The following is a 27,147-nucleotide window of genomic DNA, read 5'->3' on the forward strand; positions in this document are numbered from 1 at the left end:
TCCAGTGGGTGGTTTGCCCACTGCTTTATCCTGGGGAGTACAAAGCCACAGTCTCTCAGGTCTCTCCAGTGGGTGGTTTGCCCACTGCTCTATCCTGGGGAGTGCAAGGCCACAGTCTCTCAAGTCTCTCAAGTAGGTGGGTTGCCCACTGCTCTATCCTGGGGAGTGCAAGGCCACAGTCTCTCTAGTGGATGTGATACTCCACTGGTTCTGGAGGGGGCCTGGTGCCCAGAGTGCTTCATCCTGCCAAGGACTGAGGTAGTGGTTGTGATACTCCACTGGTTCTGGAGGGAGACTGGTGCCCAGAGTGCTTCATCCTGTCAAGGACTGAGGTAGTGGATGTGATACTCCACTGGTTCTGGAGGGGGTCTGGTGCCCAGAGTGCTTCATCCTGCCAAGGACTGAGGTAGTGGATGTGATAATCCACTGGTTCTGGAGGGGGCCTGGTGCCCAGAGTGCTTCATCCTGCCAAGGACTGAGGTAGTGGATGTGATACTCTACTGGTTCTGGAGGGGGCCTGGTGCCCAGAGTGCTTCATCCTGCCAAGGACTGAGGTAGTGGATGTCATTCTCCACTGGTTCTGGAGGGGGCCTGGTGCCCAGAGTGCTTCATCCTGCCAAGGACTGAAGTAGTGGATGTGATACTCCACTGGTTCTGGAGGGAGAGTGGTGCCCAGAGTGCTTCATCCTGCAAAGGACTGAAGTAGTGGATGTGATACTCCACTGGTTCTGGAGGGAGAGTGGTGCCCAGAGTGCTTCATCCTGCAAGGACTGAGGTAGGGGATGTGATACTCCACTGGTTCTGGAGGGGGCCTGGTGCCCAGAGTGCTTCATCCTGCCAAGGACTGAGATAGTGGATGTATCTCTCCACTGGTTCTGGAGGGGGCATGGTGCCCAGAGTGCTCCACGTGCAGTGTGGCCGGTACAATTCCCTCACCTTAGTGTGCGTGCAACGAGATTGGCGAGGTTCAGGTAGCATGATACGCCATGGAGGCAGCGACATACCCCACACTGCTGCGGCTTCGCCTTCCACCTGCAGTTGCAAACAGTGATGGAAGTCATGCCTCATGGAAGCTGCCCAGGGTCCAGGAACTCTCCTCCAGCCTCAGACGACTGTCAGCGGTGGTGCCAGTGTCTGAGGACACTGTGGGGCCGGTGGCGGTGCTTGCAGCGGCGTCTGTGGTAGCGATGCTGGCGGCGGTGCATTGGTCAGCACCTGCTGAGGGACAAAGCAGGACGTCTCCTGCAGCCTCGGACGTCTGCCCACTGGGGAAGAGAATGGGGACTGTCGCTGAGGCTGTAGACACACCGGTGGCGGTGCAGGTGGCGGTTGTGGTGGGGGGGGCAGGTAGCGGTGTTTGCCACCGTACAGGTTTTTGTGGTCGTGGACAGAAGGTGTGACACTGGTCCCTCAGTCGGTGCCACCGTGCCCTCTCCTGACCTGCTCTTCTGCTTTTGTCCCTTCCCCACCTTTGATGGTGTCGCAGTTGTCTTGCCACTATCCCCTTTTGTTTTTGCTGAGCCCTTGGTGGCTGGTAGTTTCGGCTTCTCCCTCCGGGATGTGGGCACCTTTTTCACCTTGGCAGGTGGCGGAAAATCCTTGCCCCCACTACGTGGCACACTGGCAGCCCTGATGGGTGGCGCACTCGATGACCCCGCAGTTGCTGGCACCACTGTGCCTGGGCATTTGGTAGCTGAGGTGCTGGGCTGGGACCTGGAAAGCCTGGCCCTGGGGGAAGGACCGGGGGGAGGTGAAGGGAAGAGGTCAAGGGTTGCCAGGAAAAGTTTTTTAGACACACTGGGACAGGAAGATGGAGGGGGTTTGGGAGTGGAGGAAGAGGTAGTGGTTGTAGGAGGTGTACGTCTGCTGAATTTGGGTGAAGGTGCATGGGCCGGAGGCTGTTGTGAGGTGGATGGCTGTTGAGTGGGTGTGTGCCTGCGTTTGTGTACTTTGGGAGGAGGGCTCACAGACACACTGGGAGAGGACACAGGGGATGTGTGAATGGTAGTGGGGGTGGTGATTGCACGTGAGCGGTGTGGTGATGGGCATGCTGGTGATGGAGGTAGTGGCTGAGGATATAGTGCATGCAGGTGTGAGCTGAGACGAGACAGGAAGGGAAGAGGACGATGTAGAGGAGGGGGACACAGTGGAGGCAGTGGATGTTGTTGTGTCTGCATGGGGATGGTGCTTGTGTGAGTGCCTGTGGGATGTGTGGTGCCTATGTTTGCCATATCCACTCTTGTGTGTTGATGAGTGCGCATGCTGGTCTGATGGTGAGCTTAGGATAGGCTGAGGTACAGGGGATTGGGTCTGGGTGGAGGAAGTTGGAGGGGGAGGCTGGACACAGGGACAATGGCTGCCATCAGTGCTGAGGGCAGAGCCTGAAATGCTCTCTGTTGGGCTGCCTGCCCAGAATGAATGCCCTCCAGGTATCCATTTGTTTGTTGCAAATGCCTCTCTACACCCTGGATGGCATTCACAATGGTAGATTGCCCAACAGCGAGGGATCTCAGGAGGTCAATAGCCTCCTCACTGAGGGCAGCAGGGCTGACTGGGGCAGGGCCTGAGGCGCCTGGGGCGAAGAAGATGCCCACCCTCCTCGGTGAGGGGGCACGGGACACATGCTGAGGGGCCCCTGGGAAGGCGGTGCTGGTGGGGGGGTAGCGGCTGTACCTGTTGATGCAGTGGGCACAGAGGTGCCCGCCACCGCCAGGGAGCTCCTATCAGAGGAGGAGGTGCTGTCACTGCTGTCTGCTCCTGTCCCCGCCGCGGAACTCCCCTCACCCTCCATCCCACTGGTGTCTTCAGACTCCATAGCTTCACCCTCCAGGGCCAAGTGGTTTGCAGCTCCCTCTTGTTCCGGTTCCAATGCTCCTCCGCCTGATGATGCTATTGCACACAAGAACAGGGAGACCACAAAAATGGGGGGGAAGATAGAAGAAAGACATGTTCAGTGCATGCAACACCACCACAGTTGGCGGACACAACACAAATGGAGCAGCCCTCTGCACTACGCCATGCACTGACAGTTCCTAGAAATTTCAGCTGACCATGGTGTATGAGGCCTAAGCCCAATTGCTGCACACCTGGAAGTCACAGGAGCCTGACTAGGTGTAGATGGCTCTTACCACTGGTGGGGTTGGGGTGCCACATAGCCTGCCTCACAAGGGACCTTGCCTACCACGTTCGCCTTGGCCTAGGGGAACCCACTGCCCACCTCCCCAACCCAGACACCTCGTAATGCGCGCAAAGTCAGCTGAATGAGAGTGGACTCACCCCCTTGTGGCTGCTGTGATGCTCTCAAGGGCCCATCTAACTCCAGATAGGCCACCGCCAGGATCCGGAACATCAGGGGGGTCATGGTGCGAAGGGGCACCCCTCCCACGTTGGGAGGCCATCCCTAGCTGGGACTCCGTGGCACAGGTCCTCCCATCTTTTACGGCAGTGGATGCTCCGTCTGTGGTAGACCCCCAGGGTTCGGACGTCCTTGGCAATGGCACGCCAAATACCCTTCTTCTGGTGGGCGCTGACCTAGAGGAATGGTACAAGGGGAAAGGAAATTACTTACCCATTCGGACCGTCATACTCATTGCCCACCAGTTCCCACCCATACCCTGACGCACATACACTCACCATCCGCACATGCAGGCCTCAGCCCCCCCCATGTATCTTCCATTCACACCACTCAAAACAGGCATTGCCCATACAGCATGCTCACAGGTACTCACCTGTTTGTCTGGAGGACCGTACAGTTGCGTGTACTGGGGGAGGACCCCATCCACTAGTTTCTCCAACTCCTCCGAAGTGAAGGCAGGGGCCCTTTCCCCAGACACTGTAGCCATTGTTGCTTCCAGACACAGGTCACAACAGCACTTGCAGTGTAGGCCCTCTCCTGTTGAAGGTCAGGTATCAAGTGAGGGAACCGACAGAAAATGGTGGTCATGTCTGCGGCGGTGCGTACGGTCACCACCAGCGTACATCGTCATTGGCTCCTGGAACCCATAGGGCCCAATGTTAACCAATGCATAATTGCGCAGCGGTCTTCGACCGACCACCGCGACGGTGTACAACACCAGTGCAGTTACTTCATGTCCCCTTGTCCCACCTTAAGGTCAGGCAGCCGCCATTTCAGGAGGCCAAATGGGATGGATGTTAACTGCATCACACCTATCTAGGCCGTCAATATAGACAGATACTGGCACATTGTGGATTACTAACGTTTCTGAAAATAACATATTGTGATATCTCAGTGTTGGATGACTCTCTGCTCGCTGTTCTCCTCCATAGGGCACATCCGCTGGGGCAGATGATGAGATGGCTGCATCCCCCGGTGTACAGACCCCTGGTGGACCTGTCGACAATGGAAGAGAGACACATCCTAGTCACATACAGACTTGATCGTGCAACAATCCAGGAACGGTGTGCCCAGTTGGAGCCAGACCTGATGTCAGCTATCCGCCATCCCACAGGAATCCCCCCTCTAGTGCAGGATCTGTCTGTACTCCATTTCCTGGCCAGTGGGTCTTTTCAAACAACAGTGGCCATGGCATCATGGATGTCCCAGCCAATGTTCTCTAACGTGTTGTCCAGAGCGTTGTCTGCCCTGCTGAAACACATGCGCAGCTACATCGTGTTCCCTCAGGTGGAGGATTTGCCCACAGTGAAAGGTGATTTCTATGCCCTGGGACATATCCCCAACATCATTGGTGCCATTGATGGGACACATGTGGCATTAGTACCCCCCGCAGGAATGAACAGGTGTATAGAAACAATAAGAGCTACCATTCGATGAATGTGCAGATGGTGTGTTTGGCAGACCAGTACATCTCCCATGTCAATGCCAAGTATCCTGGCTCTGTGCATGACGCTTACATTTTGAGAAATAGCAGCATCCCTCATGTGATGGGGCAACTCCAGAGGCACTGTGTGTGGCTAATAGGTGAGGCCAAGGTCCAAATACAGTTGACATAGGTGTCTGGGTATGGGGCTGTCCCTAAGGGTTAGTGTGTGTCTAACAGTTGTCCCTCAACATTTGCAGGTGACTCTGGTTACCCCACCCTGTCATGGCTACTGACCCCAGTGAGGAATCCCAGGACAAGGGCAGAGGAATGCTACAATGTGGCACATGGGCGAACTAGGAGGGTGATCGAACGCACCTTTGGCCTCCTGAAGGCCAGATTCCGGTGCCTCCATCTGACAGGTGGCTCCCTATACTACTCACGAAGATGGTGTGCCAGATCATCGTGGCCTGCTGAATGCTGCACAACCTGGCTTTGCGACGCCAGGTGCCTTTTCTGCAGGAGGATGGGCCAGATGGTGGTCTTGTGGCAGCTGTGGAGCCTGTGGACAGTGAAGAAGAGGAGGCAGAAGAAGAGGCTTTCGACAACCGAAACAACATCATCATGGAATACTTCCAGTGAGACACAGGTAAGAAGATGTCACTGCTTCCCACATCTCATACTATTGTTTGAGCTAGCATAAGTCTGTCATTTTCATTCAGTGTTTGGACCCTGACATGTCACTTTGACTTTCCATTTCACAGATCTGGGCCCCACTTTGTGCCATCTGTTATGTTTACTGCTGGCCTACAGCTGTGTTACCTTGGTATGTGAACAAGTAAATTGACATTGCTATATTCCATAGGTATTGCAATTACACATTTGTGAAAGCACAGACTGACTCCAGATTGTTTTGTGACTTGAAGTGTGTTTATTCCTGTGGAAATAAGTGGAGGGGGTGGTAACATGGGCTGGGGTGATGGTGGAAGAATGACCATGTCAGAGTCCAGTCTATTTGTTTCACAGGTGCATTGTCCGAAGGGGCATAGGAAGTGAAGCAATGGCAGTTTAAGGATGGACAGGGTGACATAGTGGGACAGAAGGGTGACATTCGGGGGGGTCTCATATCCTGGCGGGGGTCTTGGCAATGTTCTCTGTCTTGTTCCTGGATCTCAGGGACCGTTTGTGGGGTGGTTCTCCATCTGCAGGGGGTGGGGTGCAGGTGTCCTGTTGTTCCTGTGGCGGTGCCTCCTGTCCACTAGCGCCAGCGGAGGTGGAGGGCTGTTCATTGTCCAGGCTAGAGTCAGTGGCCCCTTGTTGTGCCACTGTGTCCCTCCTGGTGTTGAGAAGGCCTGCCAGCACCCCTGAAGGGTGACTAGGGTGGTAGTTATGGACTTCATGTCCTCCCTGATCCCAAGGTAGTGTTCCTCCTGCAGCTGCTGGGTCTCCTGAAACTTGTCCAGTACCGTTGTCATGGTCTCCTGGGAATGATGGTAAGCTCCCATGATGTTGGACAGTGCCTCGTGGAGAGTGGGTTCCCTGGGACTGTCCTCCCCCTGTCACACAGCAGTCCTCCCAGCTTCCCTGTTATCCTGTGTCTCTGTCCCCTGAACCGTGTGCCCACTGCCCCCAGGTCTCTGATCCTCCTGTGTTAGTGGGGTTGCCTGGGTTCCCTGTAGTGATGGACACACTGCTGATTGACGTGTCCTGAGGACAGAGGGATGGGCCCGCTGTGTGGGTGCTGTGCTGGTGTTTCCTGAGGGAGGAGGCTCTGTAGTGACTTGTGACAGTGGCAGGAGAACCGACTGTCCCGAGGTCCCAGATGGGCCGGGCTGGTCATCTTGCTCCAGGCGTGCAGAGCTGCTGTCATCACTGTGTGCCTTTTCTGTGGGGGGACTGGATATGTCTGGCACCTCCTGTCCGGTGACGTTGGGTAGGGGTCCTGTTGGGGTGTAAATGCATAGTTATTGTATCTGTGTGTGCCATTGTATGCAATGGGTGAGTGACCCTCTACTTCAGTGCTTGCATTATTGGCTTGGTCCTTGTGCGATTGGTGATTTTGGGGCATGAGTGAGTCTCTGTACTGGACATGCTTGGGTGATGGGTGTCCATGCATTGGTGTTACATGCAGGGCTTGGTTTTGGGTGGTGTGGGTTGTGTTGGTGGGGTATCTGTGGGTTGTTGGGGTGATGGGTGTGAGGGTAAGGGTGGGAGTATGTGATGGCATGCAGGTGGGGTGGGGGGATAAAGTAGTAAATATTTGCCTTACCAGAGTCCAGTCCTCCTGCTACTCCTGTGAGGCCCTCAGGATGCAGTATTGCCAAGACCTGCTCCTCCCATGTTGTTAGTTGTGGGGGAGGAGGTGGGGGTCTACCGCCTGTCCTCTGTATGGCAATCTGGTGTCTGGATACCACGGAACGCACCTTTCCCCATAGGTCGTTCCACCTCTTCCTGATGTCATCCCGTGTTCTTGGATGCTGTCCCACTGCGTTGACCCCGTCGACAATTCTGCGCCATAGCTCCATCTTCCTTGCAATGGATGCCTGCTGCACCTGTGATCCGAATAGCTGTGGCTCTACCCGGACAATTTCCTCCACCATGGCCCTGAGCTCCTCCTCAGAGAACCTGGGGTGTCCTTGAGGAGCCATGATGTGGTGTGGGTGATGTGTGAGGTGGTGTCTGTTGTGATGTGTGAGGGGATGTGTTGGTGTGTGTTGTTTGAGGTGCATGGATGTTGTGTAAGTGACGGTGTTGTGTGTCTGTGGATGCTGGTGTTGTTTTAGGTAGTGTCTCTCTCTGGCCTGCTTTCAAATTTTGGTAGTAAGGGTTTGTGGGTAATGTGTGTGTGTGTGTGTGTCTTTTATATTGGATTGGGTGTGTGGGTGTGGTGTGTGTATGTGTATCAGGTGTGCGTATTTTGAATTGTCCAATGTGATTTTGAGCACGGCGGTGTGTACCGCCAATGGTTTACTGCGGTTGAAAGACCGCAGCGTAGATTCATGGGTCATGATAGTGTGGGCGTATTCTTGTTGGCGTGATGGTGTCGGTTTTGTTATCGCCAGTTTATCACTGACCTTTGGTGTGGCGGACTTGTGTGAGTGTCTGTATTATGGCAGATTCCGAGCTTTGGGTCATAATACCTGTAGCGGAATTCCGCGGCCGCAGCAGTATGTTGGCGGTCTTCTGCACGGCGGTAAGCAGGATTTTCCACCAGGGTTGTAATGAGGGCCTATGTCACTACTTGCCTATAGTTCTCACTAAATATAGGAGTCCACCAACAGATATGCCATGAGATGTTCCAGTGTATTTGCCGGTATGTGACTCTCTCTTTTAGTACCTCTATGGGTATGTAAGTAGCTGAACGAATACCTCACTGCCTGTGTTAGAGAATGCAGAGATATGTGGCTGTGTCTCTATTTGCATTTGATACTGCTCCATACACAAGTACAGACCGACTTCACTGGACAGTGACAGTGCACACACAGGCTCTACAGTAGTAGACCTCACCCGTGAATAAAGCAGTATTTGTCTGCATATATAACAAGTTTATGTCGCTACTTGCCTATATTTCTCATTAAATGTAGGGGTCCACTTGTAGAAGTGGCATGAGATGTTCCAGTATATGTGCCTTTATGCGACTCTCTCTTTTAGTGCCTTCATGGGTTTTTAAATGGGTATGTAACTAGCTGAATGAATACTTTACTGCCTGTGTTAGAGAATAGAAGGGTATGTGGCTGTGGCTGTAATTGCATGTGATACTGCTACATACACAAATACTTTCTGAGTATGTGAGTGAATGTAGAATTGTGTGTCTCGCTCTGTGACTGGGTGAGACAAAGGATGTATGCTTTGGAAACACGTATATCTGATCTGTTATAAGTGATATACACTATGTAGTGCTTAGCTTAGGGGTCCATAACTACATTAGGAAGTTATTCAATTGAAAAGGACCTCTTTCATGTTTTAAGCAGAAACCACTGTACTGTATAACCTACCTACACCATATCTCAGAGATGAGTAATGACTACTAAAACATGGGTTTGACACTTGAAAAAGAGCTTTACATGCCGTGAAAAGCTAGCAGTGTGAGAGCACAGACACAGTCTGCACTAGTAGACCTGACCCATGTTTAAACATTGCAAGTTTAACTATGCCTACCAGTCTCTTTCTACACATCTGACTCATTGTTAGGTTAAACAACATATCTTGTCATCTAAGCACATAAAACATGCCATATAATTAACCAACAACTAACCTAAATAGTAGCTAATACACAACTGTCAACTTTCGTAGATTCATGCTTTATAGACACCTACATTGCATGTTTTTCCCTTTCAATAATGACTCTTGCAGTCCTCTTTTAAAATGGAATAAATAGGAGTATAAGTCCCAGAATTCAAAGAAAAACATTCTTTTTTTTCGCAGTACATCTTGTATAGACATGTAAAACCTTTACATCTTCTAATTCTTCTAATACATTGCTAAGTAAGAGAGCATGCAGTAAAGCAACAGATGTGCAATATGTGGTTCCATGAAAACAGTGTGTGAACCAGATTCTTACATACCTAGTCTACCACTTACACAAACTGCATCTTAGTCATGTATTAATAAATATATAACAGAACTTACACTTCCAGTTATAGATTATCCCTGATACTTTCAATACTTTTCTATATATTTCATATTCTCTTTTAACAATGTCGCATAGAAATAAGCATTTTTAGTCAATTATTTTTCTCCGAAATAGATGAAACTAACATACCTGAAGATTGAGTTTGTTGGTAAAATAGTTTTTTTGCTCTTAATAGATACATTCAAAACTCTCAGGAATTGTGAAAAACAAGCATAAGAATGACACACCACTCTCATGCAAAGGAACCATGAATGGAAATCTTTTCAACTTTGCACTGTCTGATACTGTGGCAAATGGCGCATAAAAACATACCTGCCATATTTTACTTTTGTAAGTCCAGTTCTGAATGACTAGTATGTGTTAACCCTTTCATGCACTTTTATAAAGAAGACTAATGTAGTGGGCTTTTTCTCCATATTTGCGTCTTAATCACAATGATCGCAGTGAATTCGCAAAAATAAATGGTTGTCCAAAAATATATGTAGCTTCATATTCTTAAGAGTTTAGGAGTAAAGGACACATATTTAATAATCACCCACTAGGAAAGTAAAAACTTATTAAGTAATAATGTGTACAGACACCTTTAATTTTTACAAAGATAGAACTCACTCTTTAACACCCTTCCCCAATACACTCTTAACACACAGTCCATAGCAACCCACTACAACCAGTAGGTCACAAGCTCACAGAACATTTTAGAAGGGGCATAACGGGCATACTAGTTACAAAATGAGCTGCAGCAGGTGTGGTTTACTGTACTGATTGAAAAACATATCCAAGACTATATTAGATTTTTTTGTTTTTACCAGACCCAATCATAGACCAACTTAATATTTCTTTGAAGTCACAATCTAATTTTATTCACTAGCACATTCACAGCATCCAATCAATTTTGTTTTTAACTTGAAGAAGACATTCGTTTTAATTGTATTCCATTTTAAATATTACATTATTCACACCAGCCTTCTCCTCTATGCCACTGCTCCTTCACTTAAAAATGGTTAGAGTGTAGATTGTTGGACACTGCTATGTTTTTTGGGTTAGCGAGGCTGCTAGAAAGAGTGGCATTGACAGGGACATGGCTTTGGCTAATGTGTATATTGTTTAGATTGGCCAGAGAGGGTTAAAGTGGCATTAACTGCTGTCTTTGGTTAAAAGCATTAGAGATAGCCAACCCCCTCATGATTGTGTACTCCCGTGGTAATGACCTGGGCACTATGCTAGGGCTGGGAATCCGAATGAAGAATACCTTTGCAAAACTGATATCACGTTTCCCTCACACTGTCTTGGTGTGTTCTAACATATGCCAAAGGCAGAAATGGAAGTGGTCAAATCAGTTCTATTCACAGATTGACAAGGCCAGAAAACATGTGAGTAAAACTGTTTCTGCATTCCTCGGAGACCATAACATGGGATGTATCTACCACAACAACTTGTGCTCTACCATGGATGGTATCTATGGAAGTGAAGGTGTCCACTTCACAGAGGAGGACAACAGGGTGTTTCTTTCTAACCTGAAACTATGCATCCGGTCTTACAATTAGCAGTCGTATACTCACAATGAACACGGAGGCTCTTCTCAGGGCCACCTTATTGCCCAAAGATTTTGTGAATTTTGTTAATTAAAATAGAACTTTTTTTCAATTTTTAGAATATTCCTGACGACGTCGTGACTATGCAGAAAAAAGGCAGGCATTCAATAGACACCATCCCATTAAAAATTCATAACTATATCTATGACAATGTTTTTTACTTCACACTATCGACAATACTTTCTAAATACCTCTATAAACACATATATGACTCTCTGACTCTGTCTGTAACTGGGTATCGAAGAGTTGGCATGATTATAAGAGCAGGTGCATCAGTGTCTTACAGGGTCTGTGAGTGGGTTCAATAGTGTCTGATTTGGTCTGTCAGTGGGTGTATGAGTGTCTCTTTGGGTATGTCAGTGATTGCATCAGTGTTTGAGTGGGTCTGTGAGTGGGTGCCTGATGGTCTAAGTGGGTCTGTGAGTGGTTGCATGAGGGTCTGAATGGGTTTGTGACTTGGTGTATGAGGGCCTGAGTGGGTCTGTAACTTGGTGGCGTAGGATCTGAGTAGGTCTGTGAGAAGGTGTATATGTGTCTCATTGGGTCTTTGGGTGCATGAGGGTCTAAGTGAGTCTGTGAGTGTGTGCATCAGTGTCTGAGTGGGTCTGTGAGTGGGTGGATCATTGTCTGAGTGGGTTCGGTAGTATCTGAGTGGTTCTGTGAGTGGGTGTATGAGTGGTTCTGTGGGTTTGTGAGTGGGTACATCAGTGTCTTAGAGGGTCTGTAAGTCGATGCATCACTGTCTGAGTGGTTCTGTGAGTGGCTTTGACAATGTGTGACTGGGTGTGTGAGTAGGTGTGTGAGTGTCTCTATGAGTCTGTAAGTGGGTGAGTCAATGTCTGAGTGGGTCTGTGAGTGAGTTCAATAGTGTCTGAGTGGGTCTGTGAGTGGATGCATGAGGGTCTGAATGGGTCTGTGAGAGGATGCATTAGTGTCCTAGTGGGTTTGTGACTTGGTGCAGAAGGGTCTGACTGGGTCTGTGACTTGGTGTGTTTGGATCTAAGTGGGTCTGTGAAAAGGTGTATGAGTGTCTCTGGCTCTGTGACTGGGTGCATAACAGTCTGACAGGGTCTGTCACTTGGTGCATTAGGATCTGAGTAGGTCTGTGAGTAGGTGTATGAGTGTTTCAGTGGATCTGTGACTTGGTGTGTTAGGGTCTTAGTGGGTCTGTGAATGGATTCAGTAGAGTCTGAGTGGGTCTGTAAGTGGGTTTGTGAGTGTCTCTGTAGGTCTGTGAGTGCTTTCATCTGTGTCTGAGTGGATTTGTGAGTGGGTGAGTCAGTGTCTGAGTGGGTCTGTGAGTGGTTGCATCAGTGTCTGAGTGGGACTCTAACGGGGGCATAAGTGTGTGAGTGAGTGAAAGAATTAGTATGAATAACTCTGAATGTTTTTAGTTGTTGCTGATATTTGCGCATTTGTCGCAAAGTTACACAGGGGGCTACGATGAGCGTCGTGACGTAATCGTGAATATCACATGGCATGGAAAAGACATTTTAATGGCATAATTTGAGTCTTAAAGACCCCTATATCATATCCTTCGTGTCACAGTACCTCCACCCTGACCCCTTGAGCCACATCTCATTTTATTCTGCATCCCCTGGGACTGTGTCCCGTTACCTAAAATGGCAGACACAACTTTCTGGTCAGGTCGCAGCCAGCCAATTACAGCATTCCTGGTGGCGCGTGCATTTGTGAATATGCCACAATCCTCGTGATCTCACTATGTGACCTCACATATACAAATTGATTTCCCCTTTAATTTCTCCTAAACTACTGAATGGATTTACATCAAATATACAAAAGTGTCATCTGTGTACCATAACCTACTTATCTGCCACATTTTGTGTAATTCCGTCCAGCGGCTCAGGCTGCAGTCTTGTTTAAACATCCTATGGGAATTAACATGGGAAACACATGTTTTTTTATCCCCCACTTTTTTTCTTGACCCCTGCTTTACACAGAGTATCCCAAAACTTCCTGAGTGCAACAAGAATCACTGGCACAATTTCTATGGAAAATGTTGTGAAGATTCATCCTACGGTGCCAAAGATGTAGGCAAGTCAAAAAACGCTTTTTCTATGGAAGCATAGTCCTAACTGTAACTACCTGCCCCCTTTTATTTTTTTTATCTTTCTGTTTTGGACTCAGCTGAGTCCAAGTTCCAAAATGGTTCCTGTTTGAAGTGCTGGCAGCAACTCAGATCTCTGCACAAGACTGGGAGGATATGCGAAGAATTTTCACCACTAGATATATGTAGGAAGTTGGCTCTGTATGCACTATTTCAAAGTAAGGAATAGTATGCACAGAGTCCAAGGGTTCCCCTTAGAGGTAAGATAGTGGCAAAAAGAGATAATTCTAATGCTCTATTTTGTGGTAGGGTGGTCGAGCAGTAGGCTTATCAAAGGAGTAGTGTTAAGCATTTGTTGTACACACACAGGCAATAAATGAGGAACACACACTCAAAGACAATTCCAGGCCAATAGGTTTTTGTATAGAAAAATATATTTTCTTAGTTTATTTTAAGAACCACAGGTTCATAATTTACATGTAATACTTCAAATGAAAGGTATTGCATGTAAGTACTTTAGGAACTTTGAATTAGCAAAATAGCATATACAGTTTTCACATAAATCACATATAGCTATTTTAAAACTAGACACAGTGCAATTTTCAACAGTTCCTGGGGGGAGTAAGAGTTTGTTAGTTTTTGCAGGTAAGTAAACCACCTACAGGGTTCAAGTGTGGGTCCAAGGTAGCCCACCGTTGGGGGTTCAGAGCAACCCCAAAGTTACCACACCAGCAGCTCAGGGCCGGTCAGGTGCAGAGGTCAAAGTGGTGCCCAAAACGCCTAGGCTTCAATGGAGAAGGGGGTGCCCCGGTTCCAGTCTGCCAGCAGGTAAGTACACGCGCCTTCGGAGGGCAGACCAGGGGGGTTTTGTAGGGTACTGGGGGGGACACAAGTCCACACAGAAAGTACACCCTCAGCGGCACGGGGGCGGCCGGGTGCAGTGTGCAAACAAGCGTCGGGTTTTCAATTGAAATCAATGGGAGACCAAGGGGTCTCTTCAGCGATGCAGGCAGGCAAGGGGGGGGGCTCCTCGGGGTAGCCACCACCTGGGCAAGGGAGAAGGCCACCTGGGGGTCGCTCCTGCACTGGAGGTCGGATCCTTGAGGTCCTGGGGGCTGCGGGTGCAGAGTCTTTACCAGGTGTCTGGTCTTTGAAGCAGGCAGTCGCGGTCAGGGGGAGCCTCGGGATTCCCTCTGCAGGCGTGTCGCTGTGGGGGCTCAGGGGGGTCAACTCTGGCTACTCACGGTCTCGTAGTCGCCGGGGAGTCCTCCCTGAAGTGGTTGTTCTCCACAAGTCGAGCCGGGGGCGTCGGGTGCAGAGTGTCAAGTCTCACGCTTCCGGCGGGAAACGCAAGTTGTTTCAAAGTTGCTTCTTTGTTGCAAAGTTGCAGTCTTTGGTGAACAGAGCCGCTGTCCTCGGGAGTTCTTGGTCCTTCTAGATGCAGGGCAGTCCTCTGAGGCTTCAGAGGTCGCTGGTCCCTGCGGAAAGCGTCGCTGGAGCAGTGTCTTTAGAAGTGGGGAGACAGGCCGGTAGAGCTGGGGCCAAAGCAGTTGGTGTCTCCGTCTTCTCTGCAGGGTTTTTCAGCTCAGCAGTCCTCTTCTTCTTAGGTTGCAGGAATCTAGTTTCCTAGGTTCTGGGGAGCCCCTAAATACTGAATTTAGGGGTGTGTCTAGGTCTGGGAGGGCAGTAGCCAATGGCTACTGTCCTTGAGGGTGGCTACACCCTCTTTGTGCCTCCTCCCTGAGGGGAGGGGGGCACATCCCTAATCCTAATGGGGGAATCCTCCATCTGCAAGATGGAGGATTTCTAAAAGTCAGAGTCACCTCAGCTCAGGACATCTTAGGGGCTGTCCTGACTGGCCAGTGACTCCTCCTTGTTTTTCTCATTATCTCTCCTGGACTTGCCGCAAAAAGTGGGGCCGTGGCCGGAGGGGGCGGGCAACTCCACTAGCTGGAGGGCCCTGGGGTGGTGCAACAAAGGGGGTGAGCCTTTGAGGCTCATCGCCAGGTGTTACAGTTCCTGCAGGGGGAGGTGTGAAGCACCTCCACCCAGTACAGGCTTTGTTACTAGCCACAGAGTTACAAAGGCACTCTCCCCATGTGGCCAGCAACATGTCTGGAGTGTGGCAGGCTGCTAAAACCAGTCAGCCTACACGGGTAGTCGGTTAAGGTTTCAGGGGGCATCTCTAAGGTGCCCTCTGGGGTGTATGTTACAATAAAATGTACACTGGCATCAGTGTGCATTTATTGTGCTGAGAAGTTTGATACCAAACTTCCCAGTTTTCAGAGTAACCTTTATGGTGCTGTGGAGTTCGTGCATGACAGACTCCCAGACCATATACTCTTATGGCTACCCTGCACTTACAATGTCTAAGGTTTTGCTTAGACACTGTAGGGGCATAGTGCTCATGCACTTATGCCCTCACCTACGGTATAGTGCACACTGCCTTAGGGCTGTAAGGCCTGCTAGAGGGGTGACTTAGCTATACCTGTAGGCAGTGTGAGGTTGGCAATGCACCCTGAGGGGAGTGCCATGTCGACTTAGTCGTTTTATCCCCACTAGCACACACAAGCTGGCAAGCAGTGTGTCTGTGCTGAGTGAGGGGTCCCCAGGGTGGCATAAGATATGCTGCAACCCTTAGAGACCTTCCCTGGCATCAGGGCCCTTGGTACCAGGGGGTACCAGTTACAAGGGACTTACCTGGATGCCAGGGTGTGCCAATTGTGGAAACCAAAGTACAGGTTAGGGAAAGAACACTGGTGCTGGGGCCTGGTTAGCAGGCCTCAGCACACTTTCAAATCGAAACTCAGCAAAGGCAGAAAGTCAGGGGGTAACCATGCCAAGGAGGCATTTCCTTACAATATACAAATATGGTTTTCTTTTAATAACTCAATATCTACTGAACAGATTTACACCAAGTCAAAATAAAGGATGCTTTCTATGACCTAGAGCTATCATTCGGCCAAATTTGGTGTAATCAAACCCAGTTTGGCCAACCCTGCCGCACACATATATCTCCTGGGAGGGGGACCTCCTCCAAAGTTGTAATCAGGCCCACAGTATGGTTAGGAAATAGAATTAAAAAAAACATAGAAATTCACTTAAAAAAACAAAGACTACAGGGACGTTATAGTTAGGTTCACATTTTACTTGCACAAAACTATAGATATTCAGCAGTTACACTTATGGTTATCTCAAATAACTATAACCCTGGCCCTATGGTAGCTATAACTCATGCCCTCGCTATGCACTGCTAATTACCCCAGATATTACATCACTGATGACACCTTCTATGACATCATTGATTATATAATTGTAACATTTGCAGTAAAATTATTGAGGAGAAAACTGTGCATGGCAGGGGTGCGAGTTATACCTACCTTAAGACACAGAATTACTAATGAATGCAAACATTTATAACATGTTTAATACCTCTGCGCAGCTATGGTACATTAGAAGCACACACATTTTGTAAAAATTGACACCCATGAGCTACACCTAAACTGATCAAAATAATGTAGAATTAATATGCTAGTTACTTGCCACTATGTAAACTGTCAAACAAACTAGCCCACTCATTGGATGATGTCATCAGTGATGTCATCAATTATGTCATTTGAGATGTCATCAGCCATGTCATGAATGATGTCATAAAACATGTCATGGGTGATGTCATATGTTAGGTCATTAGCAGTGCATGGACAGGGGCGCAAGTTATGGCTAACGCTGCTAACTATAACTTGTGAAATTCTGTGTTTTTTTAAGTTCAAAAAGTTAACGTTGTCACTGATAAATTCATCAAACTATAACATTATTTTAACGTTGGATATTTTCAGCGAATTATATATATATATATGTATATATATACATGTATATATTCATTTAAAAAAACAAAGGTTACAGAGACATTATAGTTAGGCTCACATTTTAAACGTACAAAACCATATAAATTCAGCTCTTAGAGTTATTTGAAGTAACTATAACTCGCTCCCCCGCCATGCACATTTGTTTATGAATAATTTTACAATTAGTGTTAGAGTGATATTGTCCATGATGTTATAAAATATGTCATGAGTGCGGTAATATCCGGGGTAAATAGCAGTGCATGGGAAGGGCACGAGTTATGGTTATCTAACTACAACAGCTGAATTTCTATAGTTTTGTGTGTGTCAAATTTGAACCTAACTATAATATCTCCGTAGCCTTTGTTTCTTTCAGTGAGTTTCTAGTTTTTTAAATAATATTAAGTAAGATGCCCATGGCAATGCACGGTGGGTTGTTTGGATGCAGGGCCCGGCATGGCATTGTGCCCCCACCCAAGTTTGCTGCTCCTTCCTCCCCTCCTCCTTGCCATCCATTGTTCAAATCCATGCCCCTGCTCCCTCATCATAGCCCTGTGTGGCCGGTAGCCGCTGGTCTGCCACTGTCCTTCCCGGCTGCCCTGAAAAGTTAGCTCGCTGCCCCATCTACCTCCTCTCTACCCTCTGTTTTCTGAGTCCATGCACCAGTCCCCTCCCTCCTGACCTGCATAGTCCGATATACTGCCATTGCCCTCCATTTTCCACTCCAATTCTATGCCCCATCATTGCCCTCCTGCTTAGCATCTGTGATTAGCTTGCTGCTCCTGTTCTCCTTCCCCCTGCCCTCCAATCTCTATGTGCATTCCCCTGCTCACTCCATTTTGCCCACCATGTTCCATGGACCTGACACTGCCCATCCTATCTACTCTGAGTGTTCTGTTGAGCTGCCACTGCCCCTCCCACCTGCCCAGCATGGTCTGCCACCTCGACCTTGCCTGTCTGAGTTCTATGCCCCATCCCTTCCCTCCTGTCCTCTATGGTCCATTTTGCTGCCACGTCTTCTGCCCTCCATTCTCTGTTGTTCTGCAATTGCTCCTCCTGCCTGCCCTGTGTGGTCTGTTGTGAAGTGCCTTCATCAGCCCTCTCTTGCCTGTATTCCACCCTCACCCCTTCCTTCTGTCCTCCATTTCTGCCAATGGGCGGAAAATATGCAGCTTGTGCTGCAATTTTGTGCAGGCAGCGTGAGCAGTGCTGAAAACCAGGGCGAATGGCACCATGCTATGCACAATAGGGTACAGGTCGCCATTCAAGGTAATTTTGCTGCCGTTCAAGTAGAAAATCTACTAGAGTGGCAGCAAATCTAATGGAACAACAGCTGTCCTACTGCAACCGCTCGTGAACGCCGGTGAACGCCCACATTTTTTATGTATATTCTCTGTAACAGAGACCCTTAAGTGCCTGTTTCTATTTGTGCCCAATTTTCTCTATGTATTTCTTGTAGCATCAAGAGTAGGCCATCTGGTATTTCATAATTTCTCTGAGCTTTCCATTGTAGGCTACGGTCAACCATATAAAAAGCCAACTGAAAGTCAACAAAACAGCAATAAAGACCTTCTCTTTGCTTTATTGCTTTTTTAGTAATGGCCCACAAACTAAAGCAGTGATCTGCTGTAGAGTGCCCCTTCTTGAAAACACTTTGCTTTATAGGGATTATCGATTATGATTCTACCCACTTCTTAAGTATTCCCAGAAGAATTTTTGAAAAAACTTTCCCACCCATGTCTAACAAGTTTATTTGCTAGTACTTTTGAGGGGCTGAAGCATCTCATTTTACTTATATGGATTTAATCACTGCTCCCATCAAACTATGCGGGAAGATTCCCATCTTTAGAATTTTTGGCACAACAGATAAACCAAATTAGTCCACCAATAAATATTTGTTTTCACTATTACTGCCGGTAAATTATTTAGGCTGGCTACTCTTGTAGGTTTTAATGTGGATATTGTCCTCTTAATCATCCCTATGGAGGACTACACCCTTATGTTATTATTTATATTAAATTTGTAGCTCCCTTGTTATATAGTTTCTAGAAAAATAGGACCCATGCTTCTTCTCCTACCAAACATCTCAGCTTTTCCTCCTCCTTACCTAAACTATGTTGCACCAACTCCTACAATCCCTTAAAATGATTTGTCTCGATTACTTCAAGCGTGGTTTTTCATCATTTTTCTTGATAAAACCTTTTCTTACTACGTTTCAGCCCTTTGAACTGTCCTCTTAGTTTAAAAAGGCATCCTTTACCCTCCTTATTTTAGGAGAACCTTATATATTTTTCCAGATTTCTTGCCCGCTTTTTTAAACATTGACATTCATCATTAATATACTAATTCAATTTCGCTTGTCAAGCATTTTTCCATTAATGTTATTCTTTATTATCTTTATATTAACCTTTAAACATGCTCATACCTTCTTAGTTATGTCTTCATACCAACTGAAGAATTTTAAAGGTATCTGTTCTTCACAGGTAGCCTTAAACACTTGCTGAAGATTTTTTAACAGGTTTAAATGCTTGTTTGTGTACCTTCTTCTAAGGCATCTAGGGTAAACTATTTTTAGAGGGAGCACTTACTCTCTTTTTGGGTGAGTTCCCATATTTATCACTGTATGAAAGGGACAGTGATAACTACTTTTGATTTGTAGTACTTCAAACTGCTCAACATGATTATATGACCAGTCATGACAAAAACATAATCAATAGGACAATTCTGATATCCATAGGAAAAAAAGGTTTTCCTTGCTGGGATATCTGAGGGCACACTAATTAACTCATTTGAGAAAAGAACAGTTAAGTATCCCTCTGAGTCGCAGCACTTTCAGGATATATAGCAATGTGTACATTAAATGCAGACAACATTTCTTCATACATTAAATCAATCTTATGGGGGCTAGTGTATGGTTAAATTAAATTCACCTGACAATACAAGAAGGTGCTGCAGATACATTGAGGAGATTATAATCAGGTGATCCTTAAAGAGTCCCATTTACCTTTCGGTCTATCGACCTTGCTATGTCCATGGAGAGAGAGAGAGAGGGCGGATGTCTCTTAGCTGGAGATTTATACCCGGGAGTGGTCTTCCTCACTTTTCAGGAAGCACAAGACAGCTTTAATATAAAAGGAGGCCATTTCCTGCTGTTTGCCAAATTAGAAAGCACCACAAAGGAACTTTAGCGCACGTACCGGGCAGCCCTTTTCACCATCTCAGACACTGGGGGGTTGCTCAAATGAGGGGAAGGTAGACACCTTATCCCTCTGTTCTATAAAGCTCTCCAAAGGGACCTGATGGAAAACACGTACAAAACAAAAACCAGCATTGAAAAAAGTGCTGGGGGAAGCCATTGAGGACCCGAATTTGAGTTATGCATGCATCCTGATAAAGATGGTGTCCTGTAACAACCAATTTTAACTACTACACTTTAATTACTTACACTGCACATACATAACACAGGCCTGTATAAACAGTATTGGCCCTGAAAAGGTGACGAGGTGTGCACTTTGTAGGGAAGAGAGTGCAACATTCATATATCTGGCAAGTCAGTGCACAGGGGTACATAGCTTCTGTTAGGAGGCGGTGGGAATCCCTATCCCTATGACAGCCGGAGCATGCCTCTTGTGTATGGTGAAGCCCAAATGACACAGGGTCTCATATGAGCTTCTGTAGTTAGCTCTGGTTCATGCTAAGCGAAGAATAGCTTTTGGATTCAAGTGGGGCCTTATGGGTCACAGATGTTCTGGAGTGGAAAGCGCAAAGGTGCCACACCTGAGACTTTCTCGTACTGATGACATTGTCGCAGAGGAGTTGGCAGGCTGGGGGACAATGTTGGACTCTTTTAATGAGCATAGAGATTCAGATATTGATGTTATTCAGTCTGTGATGGTCCTGGCAATTAATCCATTATAACGCGTGATATGGTATTTGTACTTGTTAATATGAACTATGTATTGTGTTGGTTTCTAACATGTATTAAAATGGATAAATAAAGTTTTAAAAAAAAAATCCCATTCCAACTTCATAAACAGATAGGTGCCTCCTTTATAAATAAATAAATATTAACTATGATGATACGATATGGGCCCATCTTCACATTATACAGTTATACACCACATGCTAATATTCAGTAGCTCCTAGTACTAATTTCCCATATCTTAGAAGCAACGTTTGTGGAAATTAAATGTAGGATACCATTTGAGGGTCGGTCTGAGGTATTATTTATTTTTCTATGCAATACTTGAAAAAACAAAAATTCTGAAGGGGTTCTATGCACAGCAATGTTTCCTGGAAGCACAAGATCACATTCAAATCTGTTTTCTGTTTAAAGATCTGTTGTTTCATTAGATTTACAATTCCATGGATATTTCAAGATAACAAGGTAATTCTGTACTTTGAACCCCACCCCTAGTCTACCTCACTTAGGTCAAGTGTACACTCCTTATCAGTGATGTCATAAATTATGTCATTTAACATGTCATGAGTGATGTAACATGTGAGGTCATTTGCAGTTTATGACAGGGGCACAAGTTATAGCTATCTCAGTAAACTATCTCTGGTGAATTTCAGTGTGTTATTTTGTTTTTAAACATTAGTTTTTGTGTTAGTTCTGCACCTAGCTATAATGGCACTTTAACCTTTGATTTGTCAGTGAATTTGTAAGGTTTTTTTCAACATAAAATAACAATTTATATCAATACCTCTCACTTCACTTTAGCCTTTGATGTTTTCAGTGCATTTCTTTAGCTGTTTTGTTAAAAAATGGGAAGGCACTCTTCCTGTGTTGACTAATGCAGTACTAGCCAATCCCCTCTTTTCAGAGAATGCTTCGACCCAGATCCAGACCCATGACAGCAAAATGATTTAGAGGAAGCCCCACAACCTTTTGGGGAAACATTTTCTACAACACCAGAGAAAAGCCATCTGATAGAACACACTATCCTGACTAACCCAGGGGAAAATGTTAGGCTAAAGCCGTACAGAATTCCTGAAGCACATAGAACAGAAGTAGAACAAGAAATCCAAAATATGTTGCAAATGGGAGTAATAGAACCCTCCAGAGTGAACAGAATTCTCCTGTCGTATTGGTACCAAAACCTGATGGTTCCATCCATTTTTGTATTGATTTTAGAGAAATGAATAAACCATCGAAATTTGATACATATCACATCACATTCATAGATGAAATGATAGAGAAAAAGTGGGGGATGTTCAATATATTAGTACCTTAGATCTTTGTAAAGAATATTGGCAGGTCCCCCTCAAACACCAAGACAAAGAAAAAAATGCCTTCTCCACCCAGGGTCCTATACCACTTCACGGTCCTTTCCTTTGGCCTTCATGATGCTCCTGCTACCTTCCAACGCCTCATGAATATTATTTTACAACCTCACAAGACATACTCAGCTACATATATCGATGACATTGTGATATACACTCCTTCTTGGGAAGAACATTTCCTTCACTTAAAAGCAGTATTGACATCTCTGGATGCAGGCAAATTAAAAGTAAACCCAAAAAAGAGTCTGCTGGCGGCCCAAAAGGTTAAGTACCTGGGCTATGTATTAGGAAAAGGAATGATCCAACTGCAAAAATAGGAAATAGAGGCTATAATGCAAATACCCTTCCCTAAAACACGTAAATAACTCAGAGCCTTCTTGGGATTGGTTGGATACTATAGAAGATTAATTCCAAATTACTCCCATGTGGCAGCCCCCTCAACGCATTTGTTAATAGAAGGTAACGAGAAAGATCTAATGCTGAAACACCCGGAACCTAAGGTGCTTGATGTTTTCCAAACCTTACAATATAGCCTCACATCAGAACCTGTCCTCCACAGTCCAGACTTTTCACAACCCTATATACTCCAGACAGACGCTTCAGGAGTAGGTATAGGAGCTGTTCTTTCCCAGAAAGACCAATAAGGGGAAGAAAAACCCATATTATCTGAGTCAAAACTATATCCCCGAGAGTTGGGGTACCCGACTACACAAGAAAAGGAAGCTCTTGCTACCAAGTGGGCCATAAAAGCATTGTGATATTATCTGGTAGGTAAGGAGTTTGTGTTATATACGGATCTTTCCCCTCTAGAATGGATGACCAGAAACAAAGGTAATAATCTGAGAATACAGAGATGGTTCTTAGCTTTACAGCCATTCTGTTTCACTACCCTCCACAGAAAAGGAAAAGACCAAGGAAATGTTGACTGCCTATCCCGGTACTCCATGTTCTCTTTTCTTCCAAGGAAGAAAGTAGGGGAAGAGGTATGTGGTGTGACCCCAACCCATCCTGAACACTTACCTGAGACTTACGGGAGTGATCCATGGTGCCACATCTATAGAACAAAACGGACCAAAAATCAGAGAAAACATCAACCCTGACCCCGGATATTATTTCTCAGAACAAGGCCAGCTCTAAGAAAGATTGGGAAAAAGAAAAGAGAGGGTGAAAGAGAATAATAAATACAGGGTGGAGCGAAGGGGGTGGTGCCCAGAAGGTTTAGAAGAAGGAGAAGCCGAAGATGACATGAGAGAGGAGCAAGAAGAAAAAACTGGCAAGATTGAAGAAGGTAAAGGAGGAACCGGAAACCAAGGAAGGAAAGAGTGAGGATGAGAAGAAGTGAAGGAAGAGCAGAGTGAGGACAAGAAGCAGATGAGAGGAGAGTGACGCAGGGCAAGAAGCAGACAGTCAGGGCAGAGAGGAGAAAGAAGATGAGGAGCGAGAAGCGTGGTCCGAAGCAAAGTCCTGGGACTCCACCAGAGAAGCCAAGGTGCCCTCCACAGTTCTGGAGAACCATGGCACTCGTGGTGAGTGACCAGGCTGGAAAAGGGAAAAGGGGGGGGGGCATGAAAACAAGATAACACTATTTTGAAAAGGTCTTTTGTGCACAATACAGATAAAGAACAGGAAAAAAGAGATGCTGGCCTCAATTAAATTTGGTACATGTTTCCCTCCAAATGAGTGTGTAGACTGAAATCTCTCTAGTGAAGAGAAGCACTCTGCAAAGCTTACCCACTTTGAGAATATTTTGTTAAGGTGGACAGGTGAGGGAATTAATTTGTCAAGGTCTGAGGGATGTCACAAGCACCTCTTCTACTATGTGTTTTTTCCTACTCCCATCTGTTGTATGAGACTATAGGATCACTTCAACTCAATAAAGGTATTCACTTCTGGTGTCTTGGTGAAAGACGTGACGAGACTCCGGCGGTAGTCACCACTCCTGGCCTGCACCAGTAAGCCTAAAAGGGAAAAAGAAATAAGAGAAAGATTAGAAGTTCAAGGATCAAAACAACTCCAGAAGCTTACATCACTTTCACTACCAGAATCCCTGCAAAGACAATCCTGCAGTATACTTCTCCATTATTTTTGCACAACTTGAAAGAAATAAAAACAGCCAAAATTTCATACCATATCAAGCCTCCAAAACCTTATTTCTGGCCTGGTCTCCCACAGTCCCCCATGAGTGCTCTAGGGTCAAGGGATCCCTATCCTGTCCCCAGTAAGAATTTTTTTAGAACAATTTCAGGGCATAGGCCCCCATGTACTGTAATGGAGGCTGCAACATTTTGCTTCATGTTGCGGCCAGCCAATCAAGTTGCTTGGTACTGTAGGACCGGTAATGGTCCTGCATACTGAAAAGGCAAATAGGAAAGAAGCTCTCTTGGTGAATTAGATATCCTTGTTTATTAGATTTATGGAATCACAGTCTTTGTAAGTGTGTGTGTGTTTTGTGTGTGTGTATAGTTAGTTAGGTCTGCTTTTCCATAGAAAGAACATTTTTTGGTTTGCTAATAGTTTCGGCCTCATTTGATGCATCTTCACAAAACTTTCCCAAACAAAGTTCATTTATCTCACCTCCTTCCTGGAAAGATTTGGGGTGATCCATTAGACGGGGGCCAGAAAAAAGAGGGATCCCAAAACATAAAATCCCCATGCATTTAACATAGACTTCTTTAGACACATCTACAGCAAAAACTGCTGAACGAATTAAACCATATTCAGCAGGAAGCTAGATCTAGGTCCGCAGATTTTTTTGTGATTTGTTGTAAATCCATACAGTAGTTTTTGAGAAAATTAAGGTTGAAAAATAATTGTATATTTGGATGGTTGGGCTCATGAGAGAGCTCAAATTAAAAAATGGAATCATGGTGATTGAGAAGCCTGTTTTTCCTGTGAGTCTTCATGCTCTGGTGGGAGCTGTGAGTCCCAAAATTGCTTTAATTGGCTGGCTGTTGGAATGTTAGAAATGAAAGGGCTGCCATTGCTGCTTGCTGTGAAAAGTTGGCGGTGTGGAAATAAAATAAGAAAGCTATATCAGGAAGCAACAGAAAGGCATACTGCCCCCTATATTTAGAGAGCAGGTGTCTAAGGGATAACTACTGTGAAGAAAATAAATGTATATTGTTTTTAGATAATTTGTACGATCTTGCAGGGTCACAACTACTAAAAAGTAGATGAGTTCTCAGTACACTCCATTAGTAGGAATGCATATTGTGGTGCTTGTTTTTGAGAGAAAGTGTGTAGGAGATCAGTACTGTGATGAGTAAGTAGATGGTTATTTTTTATTGGGTTTGTTTAATCTCGAGATCATTCTGCCAGATTTGCAGGGGAAAGCCTGCTATGAGGTGTTTGCGATCCTTTGAGCCTCTTAGCAAGATATGCATGTAAATTACTAGACCTTCCACAGGGTATTTTACAATCTTCTGGGAGTCTAGCCAGATTGCATGGGGAGAGGTAAAATAAAGGGCCAAGGCTCCACCAATACAGTAGTTACCATTTGTATTACATGGTTGAGGAAATACTGTGATTGGGTGCAGAACCAGGGATAGCTCAGTTTGTCCTTGGTGCTTTGGAGAAGAAGGAAGCCTCTTTGAATTGTGCTCAGCAGAAGTTAATTTATCTGGAGTTGAAAGACACTGGTAAGATCATTTGCAATTAAGAAAGAAGTCCAAGTTCAGGTATTTAGTAATATCTTTCATAAACGTTGCTGTGAAGTGTCAGTAAGTGTACTAACGATGGTGACCTTATTCTACACTACGTTTACAGAGTGAAACCTTGTTTGGGGAGGCGCAGATGTGTTAATATAGCTTTTGGAAGGTGCAAATTAGAATGGAGAGAAATGTGAGCAAGGTGTGCAGATTTTGTTAAAAATAAAGTGTACAAACCTTGTGTAGTTGTAAGTCAAGGAAGCAGTGTTGTTCAAATATTAAACAAAGAATGTAACAAAACAAGGTGTACTGTTTTTATGAGTCTGATTGTCCATATACTTTAGCCCTGTGAAATGTTTGAGTGGTGATATTGATATTTGTAGAGTGAAAGGCTGTGGTGAGTGTTAGCAAAGGTGTCAAGAGAAATGTGTTACTTGAAAAGGTTTTATGAAATGAGGTTTGATGGCGTGAAAAAACTTATTGGTAAACCAGTGCACTGGGTAAGCCTGTGTGAAAATTTTAGGAGAAAATAATAACACATTACTGGTGCATTAGATGTCGATATGTGATTATGGGTGAAAAATATAGAAAGTTAAAAAAAATATACTGATGTATCACTGTGATCAATTATTGACCAGCATATAACTTTTATCTTTTTGTTTTTTTGTCTTCAGTAGGAGGAAAATGGAAACTGAGCAAATAATGATCTGCTTACATAAGCAGCAAGAAAGAGCCTTGTTAAGACCAGCAGGATTACTGTGCTGTTCAGCAGTAACTGCCTCTTCAGGTACAGTGTATTCAGGTTAGAGGGATGTGGAGGGGCTTGTACAGTTGAGTAGTTGAGGAGCACCAGCTAACTCTGCACGAACTAGGCTTTGTGACTTGTAATTTATCAATATGTTGCTTTGCTGAGACATTATTGTCACCTAAACTGACAGCACACACATTGAAATTGAAGACTCCTTGGAAGGCCAAGGTGGCTAAAAGACTGGAAAAGATGTGCTACCAAGATCAAAATCCAGTAGGCAAATAAAGCAAAAAAGGGGTGTGTCTATAGTAGTTGCTTATGAACTTAATAGAAAAATGCTTATTTTAATGATTTTGTTATCTTTGAATTATAGTTGCTCATATAGTTTGTTAGTAAAGTTGTTGTAGTTTGAATTGGTTTTAAATTGTTTTGTTGTATTTAAGAAAGTTTATAGTTACTTAGGATTACTTTCCTTAATACTTGTTCACCATTGCCAGCCGTGACAATACTTGTATGCATTAATTTCCGTACGGAAACTCCTTAGTGTGTCATC

General features: G+C 45.6%; 1 long non-coding RNA gene across 1 annotated transcript in view; it reads left to right on the forward strand.

The window, feature by feature from the left end:
* LOC138260783 (uncharacterized) overlaps positions 1–27,147 on the forward strand; it is a 176,934-nt gene that overhangs the window by 72,068 nt on the left and 77,719 nt on the right. Inside the window, exon 2 of the long non-coding RNA XR_011198985.1 lies at positions 26,521–26,633. This is a non-coding gene — a long non-coding RNA (uncharacterized lncRNA). The remainder of the gene's footprint in view (positions 1–26,520; positions 26,634–27,147) is intronic.

Source organism: Pleurodeles waltl, chromosome 10, assembly GCF_031143425.1.
Source record: "Pleurodeles waltl isolate 20211129_DDA chromosome 10, aPleWal1.hap1.20221129, whole genome shotgun sequence".
In the NCBI taxonomy this organism is placed as follows: Eukaryota; Metazoa; Chordata; class Amphibia; order Caudata; family Salamandridae; genus Pleurodeles; species Pleurodeles waltl.